The following is a 19,622-nucleotide window of genomic DNA, read 5'->3' as shown; positions in this document are numbered from 1 at the left end:
GGAGGTTGGTGATCTAGGTAACAAGCCAGCCATTCCTTGTACAGTTAAAGCCACTAGAGGGCATTGAAATTTACTCTGAAAATAGGATTCAGTGTGAGAGGCAGGCCTTGCCCTATGCTTTATAGGGAAGTCAAAGACTTTGATAACTGGTTTTCTCTGCACAAAGTCCTCTGTCCACAGGGATCACATGACCACTTGGATGCTTATGCCCAGAACCACATGAAAGACATCCCATAGTTATCACAACTGCCTTAATGCAAGATCTGAGCCTTTAGCTTATGTCAGCAAATTCACCTCATCAAGCCACAAATCACGTCAACCCGTATCTTCCCACCCTGGCACACCACTGTGTACATTGGTCAAGTTTTTGCCATCTCATTTCAATTTTTTGGTTATTTGGAAAGCAGAAAGGATCTCTGAGCATTCTCTGCCCCATCTTCAGACAGCAATACTGTCTTCTTCCCTTCTAGGCTAAGTTCAACATTGCTACACGTTCCAGACCTATCTTCCTTATTCCCATTAAGTGCCTTGTTCACAGTTGCAGAGTGAATGCTTTAACATACTGTGTTTACACACGCCCATGACAAATTCTCACTTTTGCACACTGCAAACCTGAACAAGGAGAGCTGAAGGCAACTGACAACCCTGCATTCAGATTTAACAAGCAACAGATGAGCAGAGAAACCCTGCACTCAGCTGAATCATCTCACTGTTCTGTTTCAAGCAAGTACTTAAATATTTGACAATCGAGAATAAAGCAGCTCTCAAGAACCTTGCACAGGTTGACCATGGGACTTAATAGCAAAGAGAACATAGATGTTAAAAGCCCAAATTAATAGTGTGCCCTAGCTAGCCTAAATCTAGTTCATCACACCCATACCTGAGGGCTCAGTTTCCTTCCCCTATTCAGACAAAGACCTTTCAGGGTATACATAGGGCCAAACCCATCCACCAAAACCTCTTAAAAATTCAGTTTTAGTGCACTACAGATAACACTTCCAGGTTCTGAGGAGCCACATCATCCCCTCAAGTGCTGCTCTACATCCAGTTTGAAGCCAGCTTGCCCAGGGCATCACACAGAAGTGTCATAACCAGTGTAATACAACCACATTATTCTGGGGGTTGCATCCTGCCCTTGTGCAGTTCAGTTAGCGGGAGTACAACATGACAAAGTATGCCAGTTTAGAGCATGTCCAGGTCATCCACCCAGCTCCATGAAGTCCAGGCAATGCTCTTATCAGATCATAGGCATGTCTTCTACAGTTGTTGGCAAAGGTGGGCATCCTTGCGGAGTTCAAAAGTACACGTAAACAATTTGGAACTAGTCACTACCACTATACCAGGTATGCAGGGAAAGCTTCCAGACAAGTGGCAGGATAAAACTAATTATACTGCCAAGGTTGAGACATATAAGTTACCTCAGATCTCTGCTGGAGAGATGTATACTTTTCTTTTAGCAGATGAGTTCTTGTAGATAGCCAATATGGATGTTTAAAGCAAGCCCGGACAATTCTGGTGTTCAATTTTACCTACACTAGGTGTAGCATAGGTAGAAAGCTTTGCCAGCACAGGACACCAGCAAAGTGTTCCTGTGTTAAAAGCAGAAAGATTTGCCTTCAGCTGAAGTTAGCCCAGACACCCTTAACTATTCTCAGATTGAACCGGTCTGCCTCATTTCACATTAGCAAAGAAATAATCTACTATTGCTTTGAGACATATACCCTATTCAAGGTGGGGGGAATAAATCTTCCCTATTCAACAAGCTTTATGCAGAGCCTTAGCCTACTCTATCTTTAAAAAGCTGAAGAAATAGTTTGTCTTACACTTCCTTGGAAGTTACGTTACTCCTCATGCATGTAAGACTGCTCTTACACTTGGCTGGAGCATCATATCAGAACACCACAACTCTTAACACAAATCTAGGTGGAGTAGGGTCTATTGTTTTTTTTTTTTAGTAGGCATTGACATTTGTTCCTGTTCTCAGCTATCACAACTCATGGTGAGTACACACAAGCTCTGTTTTTGCTAAGGAGACAGCATGAAGAACTTTGCATTATGTACAAAAAAAAAAAAAGATTCTTGTTACTCTGACCCGAGGGTATGAAGCATAACTCCCAAGTGTACTCTACAGGAAAGGAAAGCAGTGTTTTATCTTTAGAGTTTAACTTGTAGCAGAGACTCAGAGCTGTAACACCTTTTTTCACAGGGGTTATATAATGGGACAGCGTTAAAGTTCATAACTAGCACTTCCAGACTTTGCCTGGAGCTCTTAAGTACAACTCTAGGATTTACTGCACATTGTGTACCTACCCAGTGTTCAGAAGTCGCGCTATTGCCTCTTGCTTAAGACTAAATACCAGGTACTATTACTGAATCAACATCTGCAATCCAGTGATGTGCAAGCAGTCCAACAATGGGTGATGGGAAGAGTTAATAAACTAATCTTTGAGAGCAGGTAGGAAGCTGGGCTTCTGAAACAGGAGAGATACACCTACTGTCAATATAAGTTGAGTGTCCAGTCTCCAAAAGATAAATTGCAAGTAGCCATGGATTTTTTTTTTTTTTTAATTACTGTGCTTTTAGAAGCTATTTCAAAAGTTAACCTTACTCAGTTCACTAGTACATTGCATGAAAGAAACAGCTGAAGCACTTCCAAGTATCTTAATTACCTGATAACTAGAAGTGCCAAGTCAGTAGGAACAGAAAGAGCCCATTTTCAGCATGGTCCATCCCTACAGCCAGCACAGGCTGGCTATCAGGAACTGCAGTATCATAATGAGGGCTCCTGTAGTCTAAAAGCTGCTCAACTTCCAAGATATGTCAGTGCTTCAACCAGGAGGCTAGAGCTGTCTAAACTGCCTTCAGTAGCTGTCCTTCATCCAGACTTGACCATCAAGGGAAGTGACTAAATCCAGCTCCGGTTATACAACTGGCAAGCAAAATTTAAGTGCCAGTCCTGCCACAGCAGTGAGTTGGCTGGCTGTAGCTCACAGCAGGCCAAAGCAACAACTCCAACACATAGCAAGGGATCAGAAAACACACTCAGACATGAGCTTGGAAACACAAACCAACAGTATGGATGCAGCATAAATGATTGTTTACGGGTTGAAAAACAGACTGGAAACAGGAGGCTGTTACAGGAGTACCCAACTAAGCTTGTCATCTGTTGCCCTTAATTGCCAACAATCTTAAGCAGTGGTGCTTCTACAGCTAGGACAGACCATTATTTTTTCATAAATTGCTTTATTTTATTTAAAGCTTGTACTTTCCACAAAATCCTGCCAAAAGGCAGCAAGCAATGCAAGAAAGGAAGTACAGTTTTATTACTGCTTTAAAGTGTAAGGTCAGTTAGTGCTTGTGAATTGCTGCAGTGGCATAGTCTTCATAAGGCTTTGGGAAACAATTTGTTAAAAGCCTAAACACCCTCAGATTAAAATGTTGAAGAACTTGGCACATTCTGGAAACTTTAAAAGGTTTATTTCTATCCTGTTTGGAGACTGTTTGTGACCAAAATTACTAACTTCTCACTGTCCAGCAAAAGACAGAATTTAAAGACAACTATCAGAGAAAGGTTTTAGCCTCAAGCAACGGTAAAAAAAACCTGTTGAGAGATAAGAGAAGTGAAGTTTTAGTCTTTGACATACAGGATATTTAAGTAGACAACCTAAGTATTTGGGCAGTAGCTTCTCTCTGAAGCTACTTCTGGTGAAGTATTTCATATTCCTTTCCAACTATCAAGCACAGAGCACTAGTACTATTACATGTCAAGTTTCAGCACCTGCAACTTGAACTCTAAGAGAAGAAAACTGCTCACAAATTAAAACCAGCGTAAAGTTTTGTCATGATCCTATGCCTCACTGGATAGCACTGACATTAACTCTAGCTAGGCGTTTTGCTGATAAGGGCCAAACATACTTTCATTGGGAAATCATAGCATGGGGGTTTGTCCACACCCAAGGATGCAGAACACCAGATCCAGATGTTATATAGATGCTCCTATAAGTTTCCCAGGTTGAAGTTTGTCAGAAGTTACAATATCTGGCACTCCTCTTTCAGAATTATTCAGTACCAGGACCAGTAATAGCACTTCTTCCCATTGCTAACTGTGTGCTCTCTTCCCCTTCCAAGAGGGGAAGACGAAAAGCCAATCCCTAGGTTTGGCTGTGACAGCCTTGCAGTGCCATGCCAAGATTTTTAAAGGCTTCTCAAGGAGCCAGAACTTACAGAAATGAATAGCATCTAGGTGCTTGAATTCCTGTGGGTTTTAGCACCCATCACCCACCCAACTCACTGCCAGAGAACTTGCATCAGTACCCCATGATCTGAAACATCAGTAGTGTGTAGAAGCTAGAATCCCAAACAACTTCTGAAGTAGGTGATGAGACTTTGCCCTCCCTTACCATGGAAGTCACTCACTCCCCATAAGTCACACACATGCCTGCAAAGCAGCTGTTCACAATCAGTACAGAACTGCAGTACTCTGGAAGCAGAGGCACTCATATGGAAAAAACAGAGTAGCACAATCAATACTGAAATCTACATTCATATGGGAGCAGAACCTGAAAGTGCTCAGTCAATTTGAGGCTACATCTTAAAAATGAAAAACACAGAGTAGAATATATGTTAGACTACATCTCTGAGTTTCAGGTGCACTGGCACCTTTCACAGCAAAACTATACGCAACCTCTGTAAGACATCCACACTGCCTTGAAAAGGATTGAAGCAGTTGACTTCAGGGCACAACCAGTTTGACTGACATGTGAACTCCATGTTGGTGGTACTTCCAGAAGCACAGGGACATCCATTGCTGACTCTGCTGGAGGCTTTCCAGGCCAAGGCAGCATTGCTTCTTCAGCCTGTAGACTAACAGTGTAGAACCTAGTCTGACCAGCTGTGTTGGGTTTACATGGCAAGGTTTTGGTAGCAGCATGGTGCAGAGGTGGCCTCTGTGAGAAGAAATCAGGGCTGCCCCATGCTGGACCCAGCTGGTTCCACAGCTTGCCCACTGCAGACCAAAGGTGAGCCCATCAGCCAAGTTGGCAGTGCCCCTGAAAACATACTTAAAAGGCAAAGTGTCACATGGCAGGGGGGGAAGTGCAAGAAGCCACAGTACGAACAAGGTCAGAGAAGGAGGTGCTCTAAATGCCAAAGCAGAGATTCCTCTGCAGCCCATAAAAGAGACCATGGTGGAGCAGGTATTGCCCTGCAGCTCATGGGGAGGATGCCACACCAGAGCAGTTGGGATATTTCCTGAAGGAAGCTGCAGCCCATAGAAAGCCCATGACGGAGCAGATTTTTTCTGAAATATTGCAGCCTATGGGAAAGACCCATGCTGGAGCAGGGGAAGAAGTGAGGAGGGGTCCAGCAGCTGGGCAAGGTCAACCAACCACACCAGCAAGGAGAAAAGCAGAAACCTTTCCAGTTTGCAGATCCTAGGCACCATCCTCACACTTCAGCTAAGAACTGCCCATGCCATTTGGTCCTGTGGATAACTTAGTGCCATCTTGCTTGTCATTAGAGGTGACTGTAGTGTAAGTGAGACTTAAGAAATACAGGGATAGTTTGAAATCTAGAAAGGAAGCTTTCCCTGGCATAAGTGAATAAACCAGCAAATAAATCAACCAAGGGAAGGAATGGGGAATTAAGTGAATGCAAATTATTAATTACAGTTCTGTTTAATCTTGTCATGCTGACTGACACCAAGTCAGAGGTTCTGAGCTCTCCCGTCTTTCCAGGAGAACTGTTGACCTTTCAGACTGATAAAGAAACATCTGCCTTTTGTTTTTCTTTTCTAGCCTAAGAGCTTATATTGCAATTACCAGAGTGGATTCCAAGTTTCAACTAAGACAGACACTTGCCAGTTATTCATTCAGCCCTCCACAATTGCCTCTTTAGTAGCTTGTAGTGTTTGTTGAATCACTGCCATTTGAGTTTTAAAGTGGGATGACTTTATAATCTTACTCAATGTCCACAAAGACTTCCCCCAAAGGAGAAATCACACTTAAAGGGAAGCTTCCTACAAAGTCAAGCTCACTGTCTGTAAGCAGTAAGCTCCAACTAAAACTGTTCAGGCTGAGCAGCCTCTGCATACAGCACTAGGTTTAACATAGATGTTGCCCTATAATACATCTAGAAAGATTCCCAAGAGCCAGCTGTACATTCTAACCATCATCAACTGAGAACAAGATGACACTGGGTACGATCAGCTTCCTCCCCAGAAAATACCTTAGGGAGAGACATATGTCTCCCTAAAGTAAGGGGAAACTTTCTGGTGCTTTCCCTTCATTTCAGGGATCTGAGGCTCCAAGCCAAGTCTTCAAGATGAATAAGAAACCAGACAGCAGCTTGACAAGAGTTTCAGTTAAAGAGTTGATACTGCAACCCAGCAACTGCTTTATTAGCAGAAATAAGGACAGAGCTGGGGAACGAAGAAGAAAGTACTCGCTACTCTTTGGAAAAGAAATTCTTCCTCAAACCCTGTCCCCTGTCTATTTTAAGAGGTTTCCTCTATTGAGAGCCATCAAATCCTGACTGCAATTTAGTACAGGGCATTAACTAAGCAAGCTTCATCAGTGTCAGCATTTTTAAATGCTGTCTTCAGTTAGTATCTTGTTGAATCCAATAGTGACTTTATTCAGATGCTTTGTGTAAACAATGCCTGGCACTGGTGTCAATCACTTCACAACAAAACAGATGCCAAGAGAGTCTTGTATTTTACATCAGCATCTGCTAGTGAAATAAAAGCCACTAGCAAGTCCCACTAAAACAATTTTACATAAGCATGGTTCTACCCATCTGAACACTGGCATGAGATTTAACAAGATTATCTCTTCTCACTTGATCCTAATTGATTGCCTTAGGAAATGCATGGATATGCATGAACATTAGTCTGCCATACGGTGAAGAGTTGACACGGTTGGCTTAGGTTGTTTGTGGTAATCCCTAGGTTTGCTTTCTAATAAATACTAACCAGAGTCAAGCCAAAGATAACACCCTATTTTGTCCTCTTAATCTAAGGTGACCTCATCATGTCTACCATCAGCCTTCTGGCACTTCCTGAATATAAGTGCTTGTATTCTCCATGGTTTCATGCAAGGTGAAGACAAGAGAAGTGAAAGTAATCTTTAGCTTTTGCTCTGACATGCTGCAATTAATCACTACACTGAAAGGTTGGTTACATCTCTACACCTGAGAAGAGTTTATCAAAGCTGAACAAACTGAAGGAAAGCATGTCAGGTGGAAAATGTATGTGCGGTTTAACTTGATGTGCTTGCCCCAGTGATTTCCAAAGAAAAGCATGAATTCCTGAAGTTGGACTCACCTTTGCCAGGAGGAAGACTTCAGGCAGGGTTCAGCAAGAGCTACCAAATTCAGAAGTGTTCTCTCACTCTCCTTGCCCTGCCTGAACAGAGGCACACACAGAGAGTACACATCTTGGAGGGTGTGGAGCAGAGTTTGACAGGAGTCTGGACGTAAGCTAATCAGAAGCCTTTCATCTATAGTATTCTCAAGGTGACACTATCAGTGGGCAGGTTAACTTGGAAGTAGTTATAGTGGAGGCTCCCCACTTATGGTTAGATGCGGACATTTTCTTAAGAAAAGCAATAGTGAGCTAAGAGTTGCATGGGACACCTGAGAAGGTATCAAGTTTAAGAGGAAGAACAGTTATTATCATAAGATACCTACCTTTTTAACATAGGAAAAAAGAGATATACCTTTGGAACTCAGTATTCCTTCCTATAGAGATAGAGCTGCTCACAGCTGAAGTTAAGACTTTCTATTTGGGACTGTCATTCACTCAACATGTTGCACAAATGTTGCTTGTGGTTTTTAAAGTTTCAACTAAAATGAAATCCTTCTCTCTGCAAGTTGCATGGGGTTTTCCTACTGAACTCTTCCATCTATTCTGGGGCTCCTGGGTAGGGGGGGAGTCCCTGGGTTACGTGAAGCAATTGTGGAAGCTTCTTTGGTTTTAGTTTGTCTTCATGCCAGCAGAACTAGAAGCAAATCTTGGTGACTTTTAGGTAAATTCTTAGAGTTGCAACAGGAAACCTAAAAACTTAAGTTTACTTCTGCCACTCACCAGCTATTCAAGCTAGGTCAGAGTGTCAAATCTTTGGGCTCAAAATGTACTTGTCATACAATTGGGTCAATTGCAGAGATGTTGAGGGGCAGGTTTTAAGAATGCTCAAATTTACTCAAGTGTGGCAGATTTTTTCCTCCCACTCAGTTTCAATTCCAGCACCAAAAAACCCTAGCGTTCCTGAAAACATACTGAGTTTTTCTGAAGTTAACTCTACAGGCAAAACTCAATTTGGAAGTTGGGACTGATTTTTTTTTTAATTACTTTCATGCAAGAACCACACACACAAACCAGGATAGCTCTTATCCTAGGAGGATGAAACTAACATAGCTACACATTAGAGCTGTTTATACACCAACAGATTTTACAAAACAGACAAGATGAGTTAAGGTGCTTTGTCCTATGGGTGCTTTTACATCCAGAGTAGAAATCTGCAAACCATACACTGCAGTATGTTGATGAGCAACAGCTAGCTTCAGTTCCAATACTGCTGCCAAAGTGCTTCAGGTAAAGAAGCACTTTTTCTTTTGTGATAAAGAAAAGCTCAGCTTCCTTCTGTTCCCAAACCAGCTAGTTTGGAACTCCTTTAGGTATCTATCGTTCACAATAAAAATACTGAAATTTAGATAATCTCATTAACAACTGAGGACAAAGACAAGAAAAGCATTGGCAGCCCTAGTTTCACACTGATTGCTTCCCATTCCCCGTCCTATTCACCCTCAAGAGGCACCTATACTAGTGATATGGCAAAAGTTTAACTTAACTAGTTATTTAAAGCTCCATCAGCCATCTTAAAGGTAATCCTGATTTTCAGGGTGTGCATAACTGATAGGTGAGCTTTGAAGTTCAGGAGAGTTCCTGCAGTTAGATTTTAACAACTCTGAAAGTTTTAAGAAGGGTAGTAGCTTAGGCGACAGCTCAAGTCCAGCAGAATACAATGTTTTTCTGCCACACTTGTTACTTCAGGGGAAGTGAGGAGAGGGCAAAACCTGGTAGCCTTGGAAAACTTAAGTCTTCAACAGCTACAGCCAGTAACACCCAGACTCCTTTGGAGCCAACTGGCCTTGCCTCAATGCAAGAGTCCTAAATTTAAAAAAGAAAACCACCACCAAGTTGGAGCATAAAGCATTTTCAGAATTTACTGTGAAGAGAATGCTCAGCTCCCTGGAAGTTCCTGAAGATGAGCATCCAAAAAAATAAATTTGGGCTGACATACTTCCCCATACTTCCAGACAATGGGCTTAACCATCATTAATACACTGTCACCAGCAAAGTACGTTTATGTCCATTTTGTAAATGTCTGTAGAAATTGCAGCTACTACTCCCTTCTACAGTTCAAGCTTAAACTAGGAAGAGTAAAGTGAGTACAAGACCAGTTACTGCCACTGAGAGAACATCCTGCCTCAATGCAGCAGAATATCACGGGCCCTACAGAGCACCTAACAAGCTAAAGCCTATAGAGGACAGCTTTGACTTTCAATCCTGCACCCTAAGGGTATGATTCCTGCTCTTAAAAATACTGGCTGTACCTGTGTAATAGTAAAGAAGGAAAGATAGCCCATAGACACTGCCAAAGTCAGAGGAATGCTGGTAGCAACCCTGATAAAAATTCATAGCAAATTCCTTCAATGTTTACCCCCTTATGGAAAGCATGAGCCACTCATTAGGTAGCACAGCCACCAGCTACCACTGAAATACCTTCTTCCACCATTAGGTATTACCTATTCATATAAGCAGTAACCACTTTGCCATCACTTCAGATTTTACCTATAAAGCTGCAGGACAGCATCTCTGAATAACCTAAACCCTTTAGGTACAGCAGCCAAAAGCACCATTCTCTTATAGTCAAGAAGTAAACCCATGGACTTGTACATACGTGCAGTGCACTTAAGATGTCTTATCCCATGGTAACTGCTTTCAGAAGCTAAGTTAAAGCTCTAGCAGGATAGCTTTCTGCATCTAGCATAATTTTCAGGAGTATTTCAGATGCATCGCATCTAATTGAGGGCAAATAACGCCAGCAGCACCGAGAACCCAATTGGCTAGAGCTTACTACAACAGCAGGAAGATATGGCAGCAATGCTGCATTACTGCCTTATACCAGATCCATTACCTAACAGAACTCCAAAGCCTTGGAGGTAGATATTTGTATTGTTTTTAAGTTAAAAGGGTGGAGCAAGTTCTTCTAGATTTACATATTTTTAGATTAAGACACAGAAAGGGAAACAAGTGAAGTTAATCTCTAGAACTGTGTAGCAAAAAAGCAGTGTTCATTGCATGAACAGCCCTGTTCATTTTATACGAATCAGTCTTTCACAGACTTCTATCTTAGAAGTATTTTGCTTCCACTAAGCCTGAGAAATGTACGCATTAAAACTCACCTTTCCCTTACAAGTTTGGAGCCGACTATCCTCTAGTGTTCCAGACACATGCACATTTTTAAAAGCTACTTTTGCACACAGCTTATCTACTTTTGCAACACTTGCCTGCTCACTTTTCAGAGCAGAGGAGTAAGCCAAACACAAAACTCCAGGCAGAAGGCAATGAGAGTTACCACCATTTCGTACGGTAACTAAACCCAAATCAGAAGTAGCTACTTGGCTCTGACAGAAGCCCCTTTATCTGGCCAGTATCCACAAACTCCAACTCATTTAATATCCTCCACTTGGAAATTGCACCCAAGAGCTTCTGGCCTTTTAGTTCTTAACTTGCACCTCATTCCACCAAGCATTTGTTTAAGCCTAAGTGTAGACTGCATGTAAATCCGCTTCAAAGAAATGGGAAGGGAAATGGTTTGATGTACCAGCTAGAGCAGGCTCTTTAATCTTCACGCTACAGAGAGTCTATGCTGCAACAAAAGATTATCATCCTATCTGCTTCTGACTAGTGCGTCTCTCACACACACAGAAGCAAGATCTAGAGATAGTGTACATCTGGACATCTTTCCTAGGCATGTATCCCTGTTGTACATTAAAGGATACCACTACCTTTACCAGGTGTTTTCACCTGAGGATGCTTCCTTATCTATTTGATTCTCAGTTCACTCCCCCTCTATATCAGAGGTAGCCACACTGCTGCTTCTGCAGCCCAAGGAGCAGCCATGAGTCCCCTCAGTTTCATGGTGGCCATAGGACATAAGATAGTTACCTTTACATTAAGACTGTATTGGATTGTTTTAATTTGCTGGAGTGTCAAACCCTAAAGCATTAGAATTACAATTGAAGGATCAGATGATCTCATATTTCAGGTTCTCTGTATAACCAAAGAAAAAGTTCTTAACCCAATATTCTGGAACTCCACGAAAGTATAGAACAAGCACTATTCCATGCATCACAACAAGCCTAAGTCTAGCAACTAAGCTAGTGGACTTTCCTCATCACAAGGCAGAGTATGGCTTCCCCATGCAATTTAAGTGATTGATCTCAGTCATGGAACAGAGAAGAGAACAGGGATGGACAACATTTTCCACATTCCTTCTAGTCTGTGATCCAGCTAATGGTAAGAGAGGACTGGTAGCCAAGAGAAACTCTGAAACAGAATCTGCCCACTAAGTGTTTGGAACCTCTCCTCCCTATTTGAGGATCAGCACTTCCCTCTGGATATGATTCCAATTATCATTAACTGGACCAGTGGCCAAGAAAAACCTCAGAGAAGAAAGTTATTTCATCTGTCCTACTTCCCCATCTTCCTTATTCCTACACACCTTTCCTTCCACTTCCTATGATTCTTTCTATCAGAAGCTCACCCATGAGAAAGCTCTCGCCTTTACCACCCCCTCAACCCCAGCTTTAATCAAATGTCTCAGAGGCACAGAACAGCAGGCTTCTTCCACTCTGAAAAGGGTGAAATTACATTCTTTCACTTTTCCATAGGACTCAGAATAGGTAAAAATTATGTTGGGCCAACACTCTTCCAGCAGTGGATCAAATTTAACTTTAGACTGACAAGGGCTGCCACGTAGCCTACTAAGCCAGTCTCAGTAGATTCAGTCCATGCCTTGCACATAAAGAACATCGCATGCAGACAGTCTGCTTCTTTCCCCTTAGCCACCCCGAAGTGTTTGGGGCAAGGCAACCCAGTTTACAGAATCATGGCACATGGTCTGGGTCTGTACTCAAGTACTGAGAAGTGTGGTACTCTGTGGCACTTACCCATGCACTACTGTTCAGCTCACATTCATTCATGTTCTTCATCCAGAGGCAGTAGTTGCTCCTTAGGAACTCCAGTTATTTCATGTAACTTCAGCTCCAGCCCAGGAGAGGCATCTGGGTGCCCACGACAGAGCAAGTTATCTGCCTACACGCACCAGTTTCTGTATGGCTTCTTCTACCTGCATGGAAGAGTCTGCCAGCAGCACTGGTGGGTAGCTTGTCTAGACTTTACTGCCAGACTTACTTGACAAAACCCTGAGCCAACCTTTAATGATGCAGCCTCTGTTCCTATAGTAACTAGTGTTATTTTTTCCCCATCTCTAGGCACAGGTGCTTCCCTTCAAGGTCTAACTAAGTTTGCTCTCATTTCACACCTACCACTCACTTGCCCCCTGCATAGCCACATGCCACTCCAAATGAGAACACCTGTCAGTGGGCCCTCAAAAGCAGCTGGCTCAGCCACAAGCCAGTGGGAGGCAATAATGCACAAACCAACATGCAGGCATGTCCTCCCAAACAAGCTACAGCTGGGAGACCACCAGGGAAGAGTTTGACAGTACAGGCAGTTGGAGGCTTATGGGGGCTTCTAGGCCACTGCTCTGAGGGCAAGCACAACTGCCCCAGAGAAGTCAGCATGAGAAACATCTGACAGGACAGACTTCCACCAAGGCTATTACTCCAGGCTGCCACTGGCACCTTAGCATCATCCAGTCAGGCCCAGGCCAGTCTTAAGGCTACCTTGGAAGGGTCACAGATACTAGAATGAATCCCTTCATAAGCCAAAGCCTCTGTTTGCTCCATCACCCCTCCCCACACTGTAAGGGCTGCGCTTCCAGAATGTAGGCCTTTGTCATGGTTTAACCCCAGCCAGCAACTAAGCACCACACAGCCACTCACTCACTCTCCCCCTGGTGGGATGGGGGAGAGAATCAAGCAATCAAAGCAAAACAAGGAACTCATTCACTGCTTCCCATTGCCAGGCAGGTGTTCAGCCATCTCCAGGAAGGCAGGGCTTCATCACGCATAACGGTTACTTAGGAAGACAAATGCCATCACTCCAAACATCACCCCTTCCTTCTTCTTCCCCCAGCTTTATATTGCTGAGCATGACATCATATAGTGTGGAATATCCCTTTGGTCAGTTGGGGTCACCTGTCCTGGCTGTGTCCCCTCCCAACTTCTTGTGTACCCCCAGTCTGCTCTTGCTGGTGGGGTGGTGTGAGAGGCAGAAGAGGCCTTGACTCTGTGTAAGCACTGCTCAGCAGTAACGAAAACATCCCTGTGTTATCAACAGTTTCCAGCACAAATCCAAAACATAGACCCATACTAGCTACTGTGAAGAAAATTAACTCTACCCCAACCAAAACCAGCACAGCCTTTTACTCAGATAGCACAGGCTTCCCTCAGAGCAATTCTTGCAGGGCAGCATAACCACCATATTTGTCTCCTCAATTTCATAAGGAATAGCATCTGTGAGTGGGCAGGCCTGCTATACAAGGCAATGTTTTCCCCACCAAACGAGCAGATGATTCTTCTCTAGTGCTTATGAATATCGCTAACACTATCTCCAGTGTTACTGCAGCATCCCCCAGGAGTCTTAAGTTGCATCAGGAGGCTACTGTGATAAGGAGAAAAACCATCCAGGACAGGAGCCATGAGCCCGATTTCAAGGTAGGGCCTCATCCTGAGAGAGCTGACTGCTCTCAGGCTGAAGAACTGCCGATAGCCTACATGAGGTCACATACAAAGAGCTCCTTTGTATGGTGGGTGGTTGTTTTCACTGCCCTGAATGCAAGCTTTACACTCTGGTGTGACTAGCTACACCTTCCTGCAGTTACTCTCCTATAGCTACAATGCCTCCCAAAGAAAAGACGGCAGAGTTGCATTCTCAGTCATCACCAGAAGGGTTTCAGTGCCAGAATACTCCCTCCTCATACCTACAGGCAGTAAAGCCACCACACGCAAAGCTTCACAGCGTTCACATGTAAGCTGCTGAATACAAGACTGAACTGCTCCTGTGAGCCAGTGGGAAGGAGATGGTTACATACCACATTCATCACATCCTAGTAGTTTCTCTGTGTAAGCAAACATCTCACACTGACCTCACACCTTACCCAGAAAGCTCCAGCACAGAAGCAATTCACCCACAGCAATGGCAGCCTTCAGTGTTGGGGCAAGAACTTCACAAATGGAAGAGCTTCTCACAAACAAGCATAGGAAGCTTAGAGTCCTACCAATAGAACAACAGTAGTTAAGCTTGTAACACAACAAAAATGTAGGCTTTTAGTTCAAGTCGCAAGTTACAACAATGGCTTCTCTGCTAGAACTTCACTTGATGACAAAGCAGTAAACTACCACCACTGCACACCAAGCTTGGCTCAAGGTCTGCTGTGCCATAAAGTCCCTGGATGTTGCATCAGCACCAGAGACCTTGTGGCAGCTGCTGGGGGGCTCTCACAGGAAGCCATCATGCTATCACACAGGAGGCTAAGCACAGCAGCTTTCAGGGATTAGCTTCAGTTTCACCTGTATTGCCTCCGTGTTTAGCTTTTAATGTGAGGGTAAAGTTTATTGTGCAACACTTAACTGCGCTGTCAGATGTGCCAGCCCCAGAAGAACTGGGGATTCAGCAGCCAAGTAGGAGACAAATGGGGTTTTGTTTGTTTGGGTTTTTGACATAGTAATGTCGCAATTAGTTTGAGATGGCAGGATAAGAACATCTAAGATATTTAAACAGCAGTATTAATATTTCAGAGCTACTATACCACTGAAATGAGGTTTACAGTCATCTTACCAATTGCTTCAGGCCATCTGGAAATGAAAGAAGCCAAGACAGCATCTGCTCTGCACTGATGGCAGTGAAGATTACCTTAGCACATGACTAGTGCTAGAAACTTGAAAACTAGTCCAAGAGGTTATCATTGCAGGTGTTCCACAGCTACAGAGCTTGCTGCCACCACCAGCAGAAATACATGAGCAGTTTCTTTTTCTGTATCAAATCTTTTGGTGGCCAGAAATCTTTCACTGGCAGCAGAGGTCGTTAACATGAGTAAATATTCTCGTAGCCAACTCAGAAGCTCAGGCAGTTAAAACACCAACTCTGAGACTACACAGAGCAAGTCAGATCCTACAGTGTTTTCCTGTTTACAACAGGACCCGCTGTTTCAATACTAATGTATTAGAACATAATGTTTTAATACTTTTCCAAACAAGAATTAATCCTGTTCCTCAACTCAGTTGCAGAATGTATAAAAAGCAGGTCAGATCAGTCTCTTTGGTACACATCAAGGAATTCAGCTGTCTAACATTAAAGGTCTAAATAGGAACAAGGAGAGGGAGAAATAATTAGCATAGCTCTATATACAATTAGAGCTTCCACTTAGGCAAGAATCTCTCTCACCCAACTAAAACAGAGTATCTGTAACCAAAAGCTACTTGCCATAGACTAACAAATCTGTCCTGTCAGGGGATGCTTTTCTAAAGACTTGCCTTTGGGTACTTATTTCTTCATTAAAATGAGTCTCTCCAACAGTAAGGAAATCTAAAACATTAAAGTGCTTCAGTTGTTACTTATCAGTGTAGACCTTTGCAATGCAGAGTGATGATTAAGCTCAAACCAAGAAATAAAATTCAGTCATTGAAAACCTATCCTAGGTTTCATTCTTCTGTTCTAGATCTCCTTCATAAGGAGCCCTTTGCTTTATATTTTTATCGTATGTCCTTTTCCAATTTCTTCCCACCATGAAGAACACAGTCTCCCTAATTTTAGTAGAGCACATGTAAAGACACCTGCTTTGTGGAACCCTCCCAGCAGGGCTGCATTGAGAACACACAGCAGAACACAGGCACCTTGGCACAAGCTGTGATGCTGCTTGCTCTTCCAGAGGGAATAGCAAAGCTGCAGGAGCCTTTTCAGCACTTTTTATCAAGGTTCTTATTTGGGGTTTAAGTAGTAGCCAGCTGCAGCAGGGAATTCCCATTGCTCTGTGCCACTCCAGTGTATGCATTGGAATCTGTGGGTATCTTCGCAGTTTTATTATCTACTACCTTCCCTTTACAACAGCACTGAACTGGAAGGTTCCCCCCCATCTCCAAACACCATACCTTTCAAGGAGGGATATGGCATGTTTCCATGCATGAAGCTAGGAAGAAAGTTATAGTGACTGCCTTGCCCTCCCCTCCCATTTCTTAGTCCTCTGCAGTCACTGGGGGTTACAGATCCCCAGTCTGCCAGAAATCCAAGCCCGTTCCTAGGACAGCTTTTGACTGTTGCAGTCATGTTCTGCTCCTTCTGCAAGCACCCACTATTTTCCTGTACTAGTATTTGTCATTACTGCCACCAACAGTTCTCTGCCATAAATGGAGCAGGTTCATAATGGTCAGGCATTATACTCAAAAAGCAGGGATCCTACATAGATCTATCTTTCTGAACCAGAAAGACAAAGGTCACAATTTATTGTCCAGATGGGGGAAAACAGAGCTTAGTGGCACAATCTATTTAATCTGCTATGAAAGAGTACTGCTCAAATGCATCACACAGTAGGAGATGGAAGAGCCAGCCCAGTCAAGCTCCCCTCTATCACTTTGGGATCAAGGAGGGGAAACAGCAAGACCTCGCTTGTCACACAACTCCAGATCTCATGCAGGCAGGGAGAAAGAGGCACACAGGGAGATAATATGAATAGAAAGTAAAGCCTGATTATCTTTTTCCAGAAGGCAAAATCCTTCAGACAGATATTTTCCAAGTTTAGTCAGTTGATCGCTTCCACAGTGCTACCTACAAGAGTAGAAGTGACCAAGCAATTGCGTAACACAGCAGAAGCTTTTCCAGAGTCTGCCAAGTCACGAAACAAGTCGCACAACAGCCTTGGGCTTCCAAGTTATTTCTACGACACCCAAGATATCAGACTTACTATGGGGCTTCACTTGGGACAGTTGTTATTAACTGTCAGTGGGCCACAGCATATGTACAAAAGCCAGATGTTTCCTATAGGTCATTGACACTTCCCAAGTCTAAGGGATTCATGTCACTGCTCGTAGTTTTACTATAAGAGGAAACAGCAAGCTTTGTACAACATCTTTTGAGTGCCAGAAGTACCTCAGCAGGCCAGTAGATACTAGCTGCACTTGTAATTTACCTTGATATTCAAGTAATCATCTTGAACTAACTCACTTCATCTGAAAGTCTGATCCCTTATTGGCACAAGGGATGTAGATATACCTGTTTCTCTTCAGTACCCTTAGTTTTTCATCATTTTCTGCAAACAGTAGCAAGCCATACTCCTCTGCCTATGTATTCAGTGACAGTGCTGGCTGCATAGCTTAGCAGCAACACTACAGTAGTAAGAATGAAATGCAAGAAGATCAAGAACTTGCTTCAAGCATTATTGCTGCTCATTTAAACTCACTGAGTAGGATTAAAAACTGCTGTTCATCTTTAAAAGCATTTCAGCTTGCAAATATTGTAGTTCTAGCACTTACCAGACAGAAAAGAAAGTGTGAAAAGGTAAATACCACACCTAGCAATTGAACACCTACAGGATCAGACCCCAGAACTGCAATACTGACACCCCCCCCATCCACGGAGGGTTCCTCACAAGAATACACTTGTGATCACAAGTCAGCATGAGAAACACTGGTGTAACTTGGTAATAATCATTAAAAAATGAATAATACAGAATTTTCTTGTGTACATTGGAATCTAAAGTATGGCACCTTTATACTAATGACAACTTCAGTGGCAATGTCTAATCACTAGAAGTGATGACGCTCAGGGGCTTATCATATTGATAAACATGGTTGCAAATGAGTAAGCCAAACTCCCCACCTTCACATGTATTTAAGCTTGACACTTAGAAGGGTGAGAAGACAGGCTTCAAGAGTTAAACATCCTGGAAGTTCACAGCCTTTCATTTAAGAGCTCGTAAGTTAAAACTTTAAGAGGTTAAAACTTTAAGGCACATCTTTCTACAGAACTGTAGACATTGGTGCTCACAGCTGATATTCTCCCCCAGTCATGAAGAGAGAAATACCAAAGTCAGGGAAACAGCAAAGTCAGTTCACTTCAAGCACAAAGTAAATCAGTACTCCTTTGTATTTGGTCTTCCACTCTCCTGAAGTAGCTCCCATTCCAAAGACGACACAGCACAGGGAGCAATTAAACTGCCTTGTAAATACAGTATATAAAAATGGCATATATGGAAACTGTTTGATAGACAAGCTCGTTGTGCAATTATGCACTGCCATCAGGACTTTTTATTTTGTTCTTTGTTTCAATTGCTCTTCATTAAAGCATTTAGATACCAGTGCTGATGAAGGGCCCTAGTCATCCAGCCAGACTCTTACTTATCACCTCAAAGCTCCTCTCTATTTGGCACCACTCCAATTTTGAGATTTATGCTTGATATCGCGTAATACAGACATATGCATAAGCACCCCTATGTTTCCCCATCCTTTAAAACAGGTCTCCAAGAATTTATGGCACACACTAGTTCTGATCTGCCACATTCTAACAGTTGCTGTTACACATCTGGCCATAAAAGAGGCTACACAGCACAGCTGAACACAAGGACACCAGTGCAGCCAGTACACTTTCCATAGCCCTGAGAAGCATTTAATAGTCATCACGGTCAAACAGCACTTCTATTAAAAAACTAGAACATTGCACTAAAGTCCCTTATTGTTGTACTTTGGCTGAGTAGGGATTCCAAAGACTCCTGGTCTTGCCTAACCGTGGTATAAGTTAATTAGGCACTGCATTTCATAGCATTTCGGACTGATGGGTCAAGAATGCACACGGTCAATGCATCCAACACGCCTGCAGAGAGATCAAGTTTTTCCACTTACCCAGAGCTGTGCTTTTATTGCAGCGTTGGCTGAAGAACAGCTACTGTTTTGCAGCTTTATAATTGAAAGCTCTCGCGCTACTCCATAGTGGTGCTGCAGTGGTAACATTAGCTCACTGGGAGGACCATATTTAGAAAAGATGTTGGGTTCTCCCCCAGAGCAATGTAATAGTTTGCTAAGTGAAATTAACAGCCCCAGTAAGAGTCAAACATTGTCAGATTAAAAAAACAGAGCTAGACTCCTACAGGGAGAAGTCTGGGCTGAAGGCATCTAGCTTTATTGCAGGGATTCATTTAATCCCTACTTGGGAACATAAAAAAATAAAAGTCCTAAAGCTATGTGCTGGGAACAGGGGCTACATTAAGTGCAAGACGAGCAATATAAAAATACAGCCTGCCAACCTCCCCCCCTCCTTTTTTTTCTGCAATAAATACCAACAAGTTAATACCGATGTATATACTTCGCGCATTCAGCCGGTACCCGGCTTTTAACGAGCGGCGAGGCCCTTGCGAGGGTCTGCACCCGCGGGGAGCCGGGCCGGG

General features: G+C 43.1%; 1 protein-coding gene across 1 annotated transcript in view; it reads right to left on the bottom strand.

The window, feature by feature from the left end:
• The window catches only part of SMOC1 (SPARC related modular calcium binding 1), a 179,932-nt gene that overhangs the window by 124,502 nt on the left and 35,808 nt on the right, over window positions 1-19,622 (bottom strand). The gene's annotated exons all lie outside the window — the stretch shown is intronic.

This window comes from Pygoscelis adeliae, unplaced genomic scaffold (assembly GCF_000699105.1).
Source record: "Pygoscelis adeliae isolate BGI_AS28 unplaced genomic scaffold, ASM69910v1 Scaffold356, whole genome shotgun sequence".
NCBI lineage: Eukaryota > Metazoa > Chordata > Aves > Sphenisciformes > Spheniscidae > Pygoscelis > Pygoscelis adeliae.
This window is presented reverse-complemented; position numbering and strand designations above follow the sequence as displayed.